The sequence below is a fragment of the Phascolarctos cinereus genome, unplaced genomic scaffold, assembly GCF_003287225.1.
Source record: "Phascolarctos cinereus isolate Bilbo 61053 unplaced genomic scaffold, phaCin_HiC Scaffold_4;HRSCAF=312, whole genome shotgun sequence".
NCBI lineage: Eukaryota > Metazoa > Chordata > Mammalia > Diprotodontia > Phascolarctidae > Phascolarctos > Phascolarctos cinereus.
The window spans coordinates 377,992,272-378,009,547 of NW_027555847.1; the positions used below are offsets into that span (position 1 = coordinate 377,992,272).

At 39.6% G+C, this 17,276-nt stretch overlaps 1 pseudogene; it reads left to right on the top strand.

Moving 5' to 3' along the window:
• Positions 1–4,931: 4,931 nt before the first annotated feature.
• On the top strand, positions 4,932–5,629 carry LOC110208023 (U1 small nuclear ribonucleoprotein C pseudogene; annotated as a pseudogene).
• Positions 5,630–17,276: the final 11,647 nt, after the last annotated feature.

The window sequence follows — 17,276 nt, forward strand, 5'->3', positions numbered from 1 at the left end:
TCTTCTAATACCTCTTCTTTCAAGCCATGCTTGTTCCTTGTAATTTTGCAACATTCACTTTTTAAAAACGTTTTGTTGTTGCTATGCTTTTCATTTCCATTGTTGTAATCATCTTTTATACGTTCATTTGGCTGTGCTTACTTTACTCTGCATCAGTTCATACAGATCTTTCTATGCTTCTCTGCGTTCATCATACTCATCATTAGTTATGCACAATAATATTCTATTGCATTCACGTGCCACAATTTGTTTAGACATTCCCTAGTCAATGAGCTTCTACTCTATTTCCAATTCTTTGCAATCATAACCCTCCAACACTGACTAGTCCCATATTTTGTCATCTTTAACAATTTGAAGGGTGTGAGGTGAAACTTCAAGATTGTTTTTATTTTTATGTCTCTTATTATTGGTGACTCAGAGCATTTTTTCCATAGGGTTGTTAAAAGTTTACAATCTTCTTGTGAGAATTTTTTGTATCCTTTGACTATGTACCTATCAGAGAATGGCTCTCAGTAGGGTTTCAAATGAGATGTTTGTGAAGCATTTTGTGAACTATGAAGTGCTAAATGAAAGTCAGCTATTATTTTTATTAGTCCAGTCCCAGGTACTTAATCAAGTAAGAAGAACTATTTATGGTGGAATATCATGTTTCAGTGGGAAGATTGTGGAAACAGTAGGGACAACCACCACTCTCTCTTCACCTGTGCCAGTCAAATCATATCTTATATGACTACCTATTTTACTTATTCCTTGCCAAGAATTTCCTATTGTTGATTTTTTAAAAATAACATGAGAAGAATTCTAAATTATATCAACATAAATTTGATACTCAGTAACCTCAATGTAAAAGTTGAAGACAATTAAAAAAATATGTTGGAACATAAAATTCAAGAGTAAGAAACAAAGAAAGCCCAAGGTTTGTAGACTCTACAGAAGCCTCACACCTGTATCTATCATGGCTAATTTTTTTTTTCAAAAGAGTTAGACCACAAGGTAAACAAAGGCACAAGGAAATGTCACACTTATAAAGCAATTTTTTTTTGTTGTTACAGCAAAAAACTGGGAAACCAAGAGGGGAGGGTTAATCCATTGGGAAATGGTTAAGCAAATTATGGCACATGGATGCAATGGAATATTATTGTGCCATAAGAAATGAAGAGCATAAGAAGAATTTAGAGAAGCAGGCAAAGATTTCTATGAACTGATTCAAAGTGAAGTGAGCTGACTCAGCAAATCAGTATATACAATCACTACAACTATGTAAATAGGAAGAACAATCACAGAAAGGTGAATACCGCAATTATAACGTCCAAGCTTAATCCCATAAAAGAGATGAGGAAATTCACCACCATTCTTTCCTTAGAGAGGTGGAGGATTAAGACCTGAAATGTTGCTGTTATGCTGTCTTATGCAGATTATGCGTTAGTTGGTCTTGCTGAGTTGTTTCTTTTTTTTATTGTTGTTATTTCTTTTCTTTGTTATGAGGAAGGTTTACTGTAGACGGGAGGGCAAATGGCATATTCTCAAATTAACGTGACATAAAGTCACAAGGAGATAGAAGGAAGGGAAAACAGAAAAGGCTAAAAGAGAGGAGGAGGAGCAATAGAAGAAGAAGGAAAAGAAGTAATGAGAAGCAATGGACAGATGAAGCATCAAATTGCATGACTTAAAATGAAATTCAATATATTTTAACATATAGGAAATGACTAGTTACTGATGTAGGGGAAATTTTCAAATTACTGTTTATGAACCATTGACTTCTTAGCACAAAGGTCAAAATCAATATTGAGTTATAATAAAAAATGGGGAAGTAGCGTATGTAATTAAAACAACTCCAACCCAGCTTATTTAAACTATTAATATTGAAAAGGGGAAATAGATAAAAGAACAAACATACACTACAAAATTATTTTATCTAATCTAAACTGAGCCCTCATTGCATTAAGGCAGTCATTCTATTCTTCCCTAATCGATTTTTTTATCCTACTTTACACAGCAGCTATCCCAAACTCAGACTGTCCCCACTATCATCCTTACCCACTTTATCTATTGCCTGTCTTTCCCTATCAATTAATTCCTTCCCTGCTACCTACAAATACACCCAAACAATTCCAATATGTAAACAACAACAACCAAAAAAACCCTTCACTTGATCAATCCATCCCTGCTATCATTCTATACCTTTCCTCCCTTTCATAGCTAAACTCCTTGAAAAAGCTGGTGCCTCCATTTCCTTTCCTCTCTCTCTTCTAAACACTCTTACATCTGGCTTCTGATCTTATCATTCAACTGAAACTCTTTTCTCCAAATATACCAATGGTCTCTTAATTGCTAAATTTCAATCTTCATCCATCTTGACATTTCTGCAGCATTTAAATTACCAATGAGAAGGCAAATGTCCATAACAGACTACACAATCGGGCACATAGGAAGAATCCTACCACGGGGCAATATCTTCTCTATCACCTGCATAAATTGGTATTTCTAACAGTGAGGCAGAACAAATAAAAGGGGGAAAGAGGGAAGGTGTACAGGGCAATAACAGAAACTCTTTAGGAGAGACAACCCAAAATGGGTATCTCAAAAATTTTAATTCCATGAGGAACACAGAGACTAAAGAAGGACTAAGTAAGTATAAAGGCCATGAGTCAAAAAACAAAAGCCTAGGGGCAGCTAGTTGGCGCAGTGGATAGAGCACTGGCCCTGGATTCAGAAGGACCTGAGTTCAAATCTGGCCTCAGACACATAACACTCACTAGCTGTGTAACCCTGGGCAAGTTACTTAACCCCATTGCCTAACCAAATTTTAAAAAAAAGCCTAGAATAGGCAGAAAGGGAAGGTAAATAATAAAGAGAATGGAGGAAAGAACTCATCTTCAGGAAAAAAGCAAAGAAAATAAAAATTTTAAAACTAATGAACAAAACATGTTAGAGGAAAGGTATTCTATAAGGTAAAGAATTAAATAACTAAATAAAAGCAAAAAAGAAAGAGGAACTAGTGAGCAAAACTCAGAAAAGGGGGAAACAACTGAGGGGAAAGCTTGGAGGGTGACAGGAAGAAAGCCAGTGTGAATAAGGTTGTCTTAAAATAGATTAAGCTAAAATAACCAAAGATACATAGTACTATATTACAGAGGAAGAAGGGGGGAAATCCTAATTTGAAGGGAAAAAACCCTAATTCTCATCACTTTAAATGTAAACAGATTAAACAATCCCATAAAATCAAAAAGACTGACAACTGAGAAAAGGAAAAAAAAACCTTACAATATTTTGCATGTAAGAAACATATGTAAAAAATTAAGACATGTACAAAATAAAAATGACTGACCTGAAAAATTTTGCTTTGTATCACATGGAACTTTAACAAAAATCAACCATATATTTTAAGGCACAGAGATTTTGCAAATAAATATAAAAGGCTGAAATAGTAAATATATCCTTTCCATACTGTAACATAATAAAAATAATCATTGGTTCGGGGCTCACAAACAAAAGACAAAGACCTAAATGGATATGTAACAATGAAATCCTAAATAATGAGTGGGTCAAACAACAAATCATAAAAACAATAATTATGTGAAAGAAAATTATGATGAAACAACACATCAAAATTTCTGGGATACAGCTAAAGCAGTTCTTAAGGGGGAAAATCATATTCCCCAAAACATATATTAACAAAATGGACAGGAGGGAAAGAGGATTAATGAACTGAACATTCATTTTTTAAAAACCAAAAGCCAATATACAAACAAGTCTAAAATGAGTTTCTCCAGAAACCCATTATTCTGCAAAATGAAACCTATTCTGTAACTCATTCCTCCTAAGATTATTTCCCACACTGGCTAAAGGACTCCCATCTTTTCACCTCCCACACTGCTTTTCAGCTTCTTCCCCCATTAGATCATTAACTCCTCAAGGGCAGGGAAGGCCTTATGCCTTCTTTTGTATCCCCAGTGCTTAATACCATTCCTAGCACATAGTAGGTGCTTAATAAATGTTCACTGATTCTGACTCTGACTTAAAATAAGCACAAAAGAGGGGATATTAAAAATTAGAGAAGAAATAGATAAGTGAAACAAAAAATTATAGAAATTATAAATAAATCTAGAAGTTGGTTCTTTGAAAAGAACAATAAAATTGATGTCAATCTTGTTAAAGAGACTAAAGAGTCAAATACACAAAAGAGCACATAAATAGGAGGAGGAGGAGGAGTAATAGTAGTAGTAGTAATAGTAATAGTGGTAGTGGTAGTAACCATAGCTAACATATAGTGTTTACTATGTGCCAGGCACAGTACTGTGCTAATTGTTTTACAAATATCTTATTTGATCCTCACAACAACCCCAGGAGGTAGATACTATTATTATCCCCATTTTATGGATGGAGAAACTGAGGCAAGTAGAGGTTAAATGATTTGCCCAGGATCACACAGTTACTAAGTATCTGAGGTCACATTTGAATTCAGGTGTTCCTGACGCTAGTCCTAGTACTCTATCCCCTATACCTCTAACTGCAAGCACTGTGACTATACAATACCCAGATTCAGGTCACAGATCCAGGGCAGACTGAGTAGGAGCACATGTGCCTTGGAAGCAATGTTCCAGGTGAAGAATGGTAGAAATATCTCAACTGTATATTGAGAAGGAACAAGCTTGGAGGCAAGAAGAGGTGCTGGCCAATCTTAGTCAATCTCTAGTCAACATCTACTTTGTCTCTAGTTCTTTGCTGTCACAAAACATGTTGTTAAGAATATTTTCTTGAGGAGCCGCTGCCCTCTCCCTCCGAAGCGAGTGGGGCGCGTTTGTTCGCTCTTTCTCTCTCGGTTTCTGTCGCCTTCTCCCTCCCTCTCTTCCCCCTTCCCTCTCTTCCTCTCTCCTCTTTTCCCCTCTCCCTCCGACGGTCGGCCGGGCGCTTCAGGCAGTCAAGCGGCGGTGTGCCCCCGTCCTCTCGTTGCTGGGGTGCAGTCCGTCCTTTAGGATCCCTGTTGAGTATCTGTTTGAAAAGCTGGGTCCCATTTTATCTGTCAGATAAGCGCATCCTGAAGTTAGTCTTATATGTGGACAACTTGTTAAGAGATACAGTGAAGAAGGTGAGGAAGCCAACCAGTCTGTTTGGAAGATACCTGGGACAGAACAAGGCACAACTAAGTGTCTGACCATCATGCCCAAGTTTTACTGTGATTACTGTGACACGTACCTCATTCTCCATCTGTGAGGAAGACACACTGCAGAGGGAGGAAGCATAAAGAGAATGTGAGAGACTATTATCAAAAATGGATGGAAGAGCAAGCCCAGAGTCTGATTGATAAAACAACCACTGCATTTCAGCAAGGAAGAATTCTTCCCAACCTGTTCTCTGCTCCTCCACTAGGAGGGCCTGTGATCCCACCTCCTCACCCTAGCATGATGGGGTCTCCCCCTCCTGGAATGATGCCTGTGGGGCCACCTCCTGGCATGAGGATGCCCATGAGAGGCCACATGCCTATGATGCCTGGCCCTCCAATGATGAGGCCCCTTCCACATCCCATGATGGTGCCCACCCGCCCAGCAATGCCCAGACCAGACAGATAAAATGGAGAGAATATAAAGAAACCCATTTCTCAGTTTTCTATTCTTTGTTCTATTTCACCAGAACATGATGGTGCTGGGTCTCATACATGGGATTCCCCCCCCCTTCCCTTTTTGAAATGTTGGCACTCTTTTACATCACTGTCACTCTTCCATGATTTCCCTCCCCCCACCCCAATATCCCTCCAGCCTTCCCCAGTGTGTCCCTCCCCTATGATAAATAAGCACAGTGAAAAGAAAAATCAACATATTGGGATGTGTCTAAAATTTATTCCTCATTCTGAATCTATAGTTTAACATCTCTCTGCCAAAGGAAAGGAAACATACTTTACCAGTCCTCTGAAGGCACAGTTCCATAATGCATTGATCAGAATTTTGTAGTCTATCAGTGTTGTGTTCCTTTATATTGTGGTGGTCGTGTAAATTGTTTTCTTGTTTCTGCTTACTTTCCCTCTCCCATGAGCACATACAAGCCTTTCCAAATTTCTGACTTCTTCATATTCATATCTTGTAGCACAGTAATAGTCCATTGCTTTCATATCCTATATGTTTGTTCATTTGATGTTTCTCAATTGATGAGTATTGTTGGCTTGCAGTTCTTTGCTACTACAAAAAGTGCTGCTATGAATATTTTTGTATATAAGGGACCTTTCCCTCTATCTTTGCCCTTCTTGGGTTATATGCCAATAGTGGTATCACCGAGTCAAAGATATGTGTGTTTTAGTGACTTTTTAGAGTAATTCCAAATCATTTTTCAGAACTGTTGGACAAATTCACAGCTCCATCAAAGGTGCATTAGTGTGCCTATCTTTCCACAGTCCTTCCAACTTTGACCATTTTCATCTTTCTCAATCTTATGGATGTAAAGTGATGCTTCAGAATTGTTTTTGATTTGCATTCTTTTTAGAAAGTTAGAGCATTTTGTCATGATTGTTGATAGCTTGCAGTTTTTCTTTTTGCAAACTGCCCCAGGGGTAGTTTCCAAACATGAAAGAAGACTTCCCACTTCCTGTCAAAGAAGAAACAATTTAAAAAGGAAGAATGGGGCAGAAATGCAGCTTATAGCTTATATTTGTATTGTGATGTATAAAAATAAAAGTATTGACTGTTTTAGCATTTAAAAAAAAAGAATATTTTCTTATATATGGGACTTTTCTTTCCATATGTGACCTTTGCAGTCTATGCCTAGCAGTGGGATCTCTAGATCAAAGGGTATGGAAATGTTAGTCACCTTTTTTTTTTTTAGCATAATTCTAAATCATGCTATGCTTTCCATAGAATGGGTAGACCAATATATAGTTCCGTTAATAGTCTATTAGTAGGAAAGGTCCATTTTTTATAATACCAATAGTGTCTGTCATGCTATTAGGCCACAAATCAAAAAATACTACAGTCTCTTAAAAATTCAAGTTGCACATCACCCAAAGACCAGTAGAGAGATGTATGGTGGATGGCAGATAGAAGCAATGGGATCATGAATAAAGAAAAACTGTACAGAGTCAATGGCATAAATGGATATCATCAGAAAGTTGTATGACTATTAAATGGAAAGTAATATGGGTTGGCTATGTAGTGAACAGGGATAACTAGACAGCCCATGAACTCCATTGGTACCCAAATAGTATCAATAAGTCTAAGTGAGGGCCTCTAATAGTTGGGTACCCCTTCCCTCCACCCCATGGAACATTTATGGCAGACTATGGACAAGAGCCACTGAAGATGGATGAGTTGTAAGCTACACCAGTAGCAGGAGCCACTTCATCAGTGAGTTCACACATCTATCAAAGTACCATACAAATTTCCAGTTTGATAATGGGTGAAGCTTCTCCCATTTCTAGGCCAGAGGGTACTGGAATGGGAGAACAAGTTAAAAGCACACTCTCAAGACAGTTTTGATGATACGAAGAGAAACCCAAAGACAAAAGCTGCTCCATTAAATCTGGCATCCTATAGGGGGGGAAAAGGGGAATCGGAGAAATTAGAGAATAAATTCTTAATGTGAAAATGCTCAGACAGAATAAAATATTCTAGGAGTTAGGATTTTTTTTAAAAGTCTGACAACATAAAATAGCTTATATAGTTATAGGTAAATGTCATTCATAAAAATCTGCCATTAGCAAAGCACATTTTCTCAGAGCCTGGGCATAAGATGCTGGCCCAGAGCAGGTAGAACAATGGTGATGGGCACCATCAAGGGGCTTGTTGGGTCTACAATCTGAGAATGCATAAAAGCACATAGAGGACATAGATTAACTAATCATTACAATGTGTGAAGACAATTCTGAACATAAGAATCAGAAGACCTCAGTCTGAGGCCAGTCACTCACGCAAATCACCTAAACTCACTGGGTCTTGGTTTAATAGCTGGCAACACAGAAATAATGATATGCTACGCTTCTCCGGGGGATATGTCAAAGTTTAAATGAATTAATGTATGTAAAGTATCAACTAAAGGCTTAAGGTCATTTTTTTTCTTCTAGCTTTATACATTCAATGGTTTTCATTGATGGCTGTTTATGATAATTTTTTGTAATATATGTAAGGAGCTTTATAATCACAAGGCACAATGTCAATGTAAACTATTAATATAACAGATATTTAGACTCAAATGTATAGGCTGTTAAAGATGAAAGGAGCCTGAGAAACCTATGTATAGCCTTTTTCCTGGGTTGCTTAGAAATTATCAACATCAATTGAATAGATCTTGTGTACAGATTCCTTTTGGGGGATAAAGGGAAGAAGAATAAAGAGAAAATAGAAAATATCATGGTCTTAAAGAACATCCAAGCTACCTAGACAAGGGTGGGGGGGGAGGTGAAAAAAATGAAAGACCTCTCCCTGAGCCTCGGTTTCCTCAAAAGTAAATAAAGGGAGTGGCAGGAACCACCAATGCTTGGTGTTATCTGTGCTTCTTTCCTTTGAAAGGGGCAGGGAGGCCATTCTCGGGATCATCGCTGGCTTGGCATCCTTCCCAGCTGAGGGTCTTACTGGATGCCCCAGGGACCTCTCATTGCTCTGTGGTCAGAACACTTTTCTGATCTAACATGGCTAATTGTCATGAATCTGGATGTGGAAGAGACTAGCCATTTGATCAGGATTACTGTTTTTTTAATCTTAGAAATTGTATCCTTTTTATCCCTTGTTATTAGTAAAAATCATTTTTATCACACTGTATGGCCCATTAGCATTCTAACCCTGAGCCTGAATCATCAGAATGGCCTGAGTTAGGACTGACTCAGAACAGTTGGCATGGTCAGTATGTTTTGTTTGCAAAGGCATTTTTTTCAAATGGTTGAAGGGTAGTGTGGAAGAACTTTGAATGACTGGAAGGCCAGATATAGGATGCTTTCATCCTGTGGTCAAAGTTTTGTTTGGGGTATATAGAGATCCCCCTAAATAGGATAAGGAGGAAGCTCCCATTCCCTGGGTATTGTTAATATGCATAGTTAACTTAATGAATGCTTAAGGAAATTGACATGGAAAGTAATGATGTAATAAAATTGAGTATGTCTTAGCTCCTAGCTTTAGAAAAGCTAAATTGCCAAAGTGAGGAACATTAAGATAAATTGTCTTTGCAAATTAGGTAACTCGAGTCAGAGATGAATGAACTTTTGATCTTTAAGAACTGTGCCTTAAGACTCTCATTGCATCTGAGGTCATCTCCAATTGTCTTGGCCTATGTCCTCCCACTGGACTCTGATGACTCTGAAAGAGAGAGTAAGGCTGATGACTCTACACAGCTCTGCCTCACTTAAATCCAATCACCTTGTTGATGTCATTGGTCCTCTTCCAGAATGAAGGACAAACAACAATCACCACCAACAACGTATCTTCAAGGCAGAGGAGTGGCTGGTGGATCTATAACCCCAGTGAACCGCAATGCTAATGGGAGTGTGGACTATTGAACTACAGATGTGAAGCATGAACTCTGATCCAGAAGCTTCACTGAAGAACATGAAGCATTGCCAAGGTTACGGATGTAAGGGAAAAGAATGAGAGCAAGATGATGAGGAGGATTTGGAACTGGAGTAAGCAGTAAGAAAGCCTGAAGCTTATCTGATACTATTGACCCTAAGAAGTGACTTCCTCCAGGCAAGTGGGGGGGGGGTGGATTTTCAACACCAAGTAACTTTGGAAGTGGCTAGAAAAACCTAAACACTAAGTCAATGAATCATTAAACAATAGCTAAATGAAGGTGTGATCTAATGATGACAGCTCAGTTTTTTTTCAGTTGCAGAGTTCCCATAAGTTTGGAGAGGTTCCACAGGATTTTCTCTTGCAAATACAGATTAAAGCCCCCAGATGAAGGTGGCACTCTGCTCCTTTCTAGGTGGCTAAAATGGGGAGTTCTGCCTACTTGGTTCCCTAAAGGCGAATTCCCTCTACAGCCAATTCCCTGATAGGGGAAAAGGGAGAAGACAAAATTTTTAAGAAATGAGCTTTGGAGACTGGATTTATACTTCTGACTTATGACCCTTCACTCCCTATGACTGGCTTTTGAAGGGTGTAGTTAATTTTTTCCTTTTGGACAGAATCCCAACCTGAGTAGCATCAGGTTTTAGATATGGGCTTCCCTACACTCCAGACCCCAGATCACCATACAGTCCTGGGCAGATCACTTGTTGAAGTGTGAGCAGGAGATTAGGACAGCACCAGCAGTGGTCCATACAACTAGGCGCTCTAGGGATGATGGGAAGAGTTTTCATGATGCCTACTGCCATGTTAGATGGGTTGAAGGTGACGATACACTTTCCCATAAGGAGCTTTGGGTATGGTTTTTGAATCATAGAGTGAACAAGAATACGATTGATGGCTAGCCTGTGAGGATGTTAGCAATATTGTAGCAGGATGTCTAAGACCAAGTGGTAAGGGTCCTTCTGCCTCATCAAAATTTAGGCCATCCCTAAAAGCCCCCACCCCATCTGGTTGTTCAGAGCCACTCAAGTTTTTCTATCTAGATTTGATGAACTGTTAGGATGAGTCTCACTACAAGGACCAAAATTCCCAAGGAACTTTTGCTTAATGTATTATAACTGTAGAACCCAGGGGCACTGAATGGCTGTCAAATACATAAGGGGCTTCTACACACCACAAACCACTGGACCCTCTCAATGGGTCCATAGGGGTACCCAAGTTTCCACTGGGAGTTTGAGAGAGGAGAATCCCAGAGGAATGAATGCATTTGCACAAGTGGAGGTGGATAAATGAACATCTCCCATCCCCCTCCCCTATTACTATCCTATTTGGGTCTTAGTTGTGATGGCTATTCAGGGAAAGTATATCGAAGCGTGGATTCTATGAGTTCTTGGGTACCTGTATGGGCACTCATTGTAGCTTCATATCACGTGCCATCTTTCAGATAGGTGGCACCATAATGCATAGAGCACTGAGTTTGGAATCAGGAAGACATCTTCCTGAATTCAAATCTGTACTCAAATCACGTCCTACCTATGTGACCCTGGGCAAGTCACTTACCCCTGATTACTTCAGTTTGCTCATCTATAAAATGAGATGGAGAAGGAAATAGCAAATCATTCCAGTATCTTTACCAAGAAAATCTCAAATGGGGTCATGGAGAGTTAGATATGACTGAAATAATACAACTACAACAACAAATACCTAATATTAAACAATATTGGGGGTGGTGAAAATTATTACCACCATAGTAATGAGGCAAGCCAGCTAAGTAGAAGTATCAGGGAACCCTAAGGGAGAGAAAGGAGGTTGCAGGAAATGCATGTTGCAGGAAATAAAGCCAGCACCACCATATCAACCATTGCAATTACTCAGGTTGTGATGGAGACAGCCCAGGACCCAAGAGGCTTGAAAATAGCAGTGCCTCTGAGATCATTGGTATTGTTTCCAGCTCACCCTCACTGCCATCACAGAGGGGAGAAATCACTGTAGAGAAGGGGCCCACTTTCCTTGTCACCAACACGAATTGCTGAACAGCTACCACTGAGAGGTAGGTATGGCCAAAAGCCCAGGCATAGCAGTACCCTTCAAAGCACTGTCCTGCTTATAGCCCCTCCTGGAGCTATCATTCTAGGAAGCAACCCTATGGAGCTATAGCCTGAGAACTGCTTCTGTGGCTACTGTACCCAGAAAAGGAGGTCCTTATCACTAATTAATGTCTTTGCTACCATCAAGTGGTTCAACATCTGAAAAGGATATGATTTCATCATGAAATTTTTTTTATTTCATAAAAAATTTTATCATTTTATCATAAAAAAGGTACATTGTCACTTGCTAGACTGTGGTCCCCTAAAGACCATGAAATCTTTCTGCCTGACTTGCAGCTGAAATCTTCTATGAGGGTGGTGTCCCCCATTAGAAGCAAGTTCCTTCCCATAATGAAACATGCAATCCACCTCCAATAGAGAAGTGATAGATTCAGGGTGCAGACTGAAGCATATAAATATATATATATATATATATATATATATATATTTTATGTGTGTGTGTGTATATGTGTACACACAGAGATGCATATATATTTGTGCGTATATATACACATACATACATGTGTGTATACACATACAGATATATACATACATATATATGCACATATATATACATAGGTATCGACATGACTAATATGGGAATTTGTTTAGCTTGACTACATATTTGTAATGGGTTTTGTTTTTCTTGTTTTCTCAATGGGGGAGGGACATGTGAGAGAGAACTCTGAAAATAAAATAAAATTGAATTAAAAAAAAGAAAATAAACAGAATTAAGGAAGCAAGCTCCTTGGGAGGAAGTTCTGTTTTTTTCTATGCGTACTCCCAGTGCTTTGCACTGTTAAGTAAGTGCTTAGTAAACACTTTACTATTTCTTCATTCACGAAGGAGGCTGGAGTACTGCCCTCTATGAACTCCCATCATCTTAACTCCATGTGCAGTTGGTACCAATAGGGAAGATGAGGTTGGAAGATTGTTTGAACTTGGGAATTCTGAGCTGCAGTGGGCTGTCAATTAGTATCCACAGTAAATCTGTCATCACTATGGTTCCCCACCTGCCCCAAGCCACCAGATTGCCTAAGGAGGGACAAATTGAACCAGGTTAGAAATGGAGCAGGTCAAAGTTCAAATTAGGGAAGTAAAGCTAGAAGAATGAGTAAATAAAGAATCCCACCACAAAGAAATATTATGGTGACAAGGATGTTCAAGACACAAACCCAGAAAAGAATAATTCTAAAATGTCTACAAGTAAAGCCTCAAAGAAAAACATGGCTCTAGGCACACATTCATCTAGATTTGCTGGAAGAAATGAAGCAAGAGTTTTAAAGGGGTTAAAATGATTTTTTTTTAAATGAGATGGCTAGATCTTTTTGTGGTGGCTAAGATTCAGAAATTGAGAAGGAATTGAGGGAAATTGAGAGGTGCCTGTCAGTTGGGGAATGGCTGAACAAGTTGTGGTATATGATTCAGATGGAACATTATTGTGCTATAAGAAATGATAAACAGAGGGGCAGCTAGGTGGCACAGTGGATAGAGCTCTGGCCTTGGAGTCAGGAGGACCTGAGTTCAAATCCGGCCTCAGGCACTTGACACTTACTAGCTGTGTGACCCTGGGCAAGTCACTTAACCCTGACTGCCTCACCAAAAGCAAAAAAAAAAATTATAAACAAGATGATTTCAGAAAAACCTAGAAAGATTTACATGAATTGATGCAAAGTGAAGTGCGCAGAACCAGGAGAATATTATATACAGTAACAACAATATTGTATAATGAAATTGGTTAGAGAAATACAAATTAAAGCAATTCTGAGATGCCACCTCACAACCATCAGATTGGCTAACATGACAGAAAAGTAAAATGATAAATGTTGGAGATGTAGCAAAATTAGGACGCTAATGCATTGTTGGTGGAGTTGTGAACTGATCCAACAATTCTGGACAGCTATTTGGAACTATGCCCAAAAGGCAACCAAACTGTGTATTCTTTTTGATCCAGCAATACCATTACCAGGTGGGTATCCCAAAGAGATCATAAAAAAGGGAAAGAATCTACATGTACAAAAATATTTATAGCAGCCCTGTTTGTGGTGTCAAAGAATTGGAAATTAAGGGGATGCCCATCCATTGTGGAATGGCTGAACAAGTTGTAGTATATGAATGTGATAAAATAGTATTATGCTAAAAGAAATGATGAGCAGGCAGATTTCAGAAAAACCTGGAAAGACTTACGTGAATCGATGCCGAGTGAAGTGAGCAGAACCAGGAGAACGTTGTACATAGTAATAGCATTGTATGATGATGAACTGCCATAAGACTTACCTCTTTTCAGCAATGCAATGATCCAGGACAATTCCGAAAGACTCATGATGAAAACATGCTGTCCATATCCAGAGAAAGAACTATGGAATCTGAATGCAGATCGAAGTCTACTATTTTCACTTTTTTCACTGAGGATGAACACAGCATCAAGGTTAGCTAAATTCTTCAGTAAATTCTTCAACTTGAAAAGACCACAAGCCAAGACCAAAGTGGAGGGAATGTTGTTGGTACATGGTTTTCTGTTTGCAGATGATTGTGCACTCGATGCAGCCTCTGAAGCTGAGATGCAACCAAACATGGATTGATTCTCTGCTGATTATGCTAATTTTGGCCTAACTATTAACACCAAGAAAACCCAGGTGTTCCATCAGCCACCACCACCACACCATCCATATGTGGAACCATTGATTATAGCACATGGAGAAGTTTTGAATGCTGTGGATAACTTCGCTTAGCTTGGCAGTATACTTTCCAGGGATGTACACATTGATAATGAGGTTGACATATGCATTGCCAGCGTTAGCTCAGTGTTTGGGAGGCTCTGAAGGAAAGTGTGGGAAAGGAGGTATTAGACTGACTATCAAACTGAAGGTCTACAAGTGCTGTCCTCATTGTTGTATGCCTGTGAAACCTGGACAGTATATCAGTGCCATGCCAGAAAACTGAATCACTTCCATTTGAATTGAAGATTCTGAAGATCACCTGGCAGAATAAGATACCAGACAATGAGGTCCTTTCTCGAACTAAACTGCCAAGCATTCAAACTCTACTACAGAGAGTGGAACTCTGATGGGCTGGCCACGTTGTTCAAAAGCTAACTGTATGCTTGTCGATAAGACTGTGGAGAACTCACACAGGGCAAGCACTCACGTGGTGGTCAGACGAACCGATACAAGGACATCCTCAAGGTCTCTCTTAAGAACTTTGGAACTGATTTGTGTGACATGGGAGACACTGGCTCAGGATCGCCCAGCATGGTGTGCCCTCATCAGAGAAGGTGCTGTGCTCTATGAGCAAAGCAGAACTGAAGTAGCTCAAAAGAAACTGCAAATTAAGGGAATCCACCCCAAATGTTCGCATGGACCATCTGTGCCCTAACTGTGGTAGAGGATTTCAAGCTTGTATTGGTCTGATCAGCCACAGTCACACACACTGTAACTTGACTCTAGGATAGTGATGTCATTTTGGTTCTCCTCGAGAACAAAGGACAATAACCAACTAACAAACCAATCAAGCCTAGCACATAATAAGCCCCCGATAAATGTCTTGTTGATTGACTGAAATGAAAACGATTCTGTGACATTAAATCTTGACATTTGGTAACAAAAAATTAAGAAACAAAGAAACTAGCTGTTGTCAATAAGGAAAAAGTCCAGGCTATTTTTGAAGTGTTACAAATTTTGCTTCAATATTGAAAAGGAGTCATATGGGGGCGGAGCCAGATGGCAGAGTAAAAGCAGTGACTTGCTTGAGCTCTCCCCCAAACCCCTCCAAATACTTTTTAAAAATGATTCTAAACAAATTCTAGAGCAGAAGAAGCCACACACACACACACACACACACACACACACACACACACACACACACACACACATACACACACACAAAGGGAAACAAATTTCCAGCCCAAGACAACCTGGATGGTCAAAGGGAAAGGTCTGTTGCACCAGGCTGGGAGAGGAGCACAGTTCAGTGTGGGTCACCCCAGCAAAGACTGGGGACCAGCAAACCCAGAGCGGGCCTCAGGGGACTGATTCAAGGGGAGCTGCGGCGTTTTCCAGACTTCTCAACCCACAAACACCAAAGACAACTTAGAAGGTCAGTGGGAAAGGTCTGTCGAACCTGGGTGAGAGAAGTGTGGTCCAGCCCTGACCCGCACACAGCCCTGGAGTGGCGGCCACAGCTGCAGCTGCTTCTGGAACTTCCAGCCCACAGACGGTGGGGGAATCCAGCGGCTGACCAGAAGGGGATTGCAGGGATCTCTTTGCTGGCTCTGAGGCAGGATTCTCTTGCTTTGCCCATGCTTGCATCTGGGTCCGGTCCTGGGGCGAGAAGGAGCACTGGCATAGCAGACCTTGTGACAGCAGTGGAGAGAGAACCCTCCTCTCATTTCTGGGGCAGAAAAGACTGCTTGTGGCCACTCACAGACAAGAACACAGGCCAGGAGAAGAATAAACACCTCTCCTTAGATCATACCACCTTGGCGGAACTGAAAACTTACAGATCCCTAGAAGTGTCTCTGAAAACAGCTGCACAAAACCCCTGAAGCTTGGGACAGTACATCCTCCACACTGGAAGCAGAGCCCTATCTTAACAAAGAGTTTAAAAAGTCAAGGAACTGGCTGGGAAGAAGAGCAAACAGAGGAAAAACACTCAGACTATAGAATCTTACTTGGCTGACAAGGAAGATCAAAACATACCACCACAAGAAGACAACAAAGTCAAAGCGCCTACATCCAGAGCCCCCAAGAAAAATATGAATTGGTCTCAGGGCATGGAAGAGCTCAAAAAGGATTCTGAAAATCAAGTAAGAGAAGTAGAGGAAAAATTGGGAAGAGAAAGGAGAGTGATGCAAGAAAATCATGAAAAACAAGTCAACAGCTTGCTAAAGGAGACTCAAAAAAATACTGAAGAAAATAACACCTTAAAAAATAGACTAGACCAAATGGCAAAAGAGGTCCAAAAAGCCAATGAGAAGAATGCCTTAAAAAGCAGAATGGAGCAAATGGAAAAGGAGGTCCAAAAGCTCACTGAGGAAAATAATTCCTTAAAAATTAAAATGGAGCAAATGGAAGCTAATGACTCTAAGAAATCAAGAATTATAAAACAAAACCAAAAGAATGAAAAAAATAGAAGACAATGTGAAGTATCTCACTGAAAAAACAACTGACCTGGAAAACAGATCCAGGAGAGATAACTTTAAAATTATTGGACTACCTGAAAGTCATGATCAAAAAAAGCACCTAGACCTCATCTTTCAAGAAATTACCAAGGAAAACTATGCCCAGATAGTCTCAAACCAGAGGGTAAAATAGAAATTGAAAGAATCCACCAATCACCTCTTGAAAGAGATCCCAAAAGGAAAACTCCCAGGAATATTATAGCCAAATTCCAGAGTTCCCAGGTCAAGGAGAAAATATAGCAAGCAGCCAGAAATAAACAATTCAAGTATTATGGAAACACAATCAGGATGACACAAGATTTAGCAGCTTCTACATTAAGGGATCAGACGGCTTGGAATTTGATATTCCAGAGGTCAAAGGAGCTAGGATTAAAACCAAGAATCACCTGCCCAACAAAACTGAGTGTAATCAATAAGGGAGAAAAAATTGATATTCAATGATGTAGAGGAATTTAATGCATTCTTGAGAAACTAGAGATAAATTTAAAAAATTGACTTTCAAATACAGGACTCAAGAGAAACATGAAA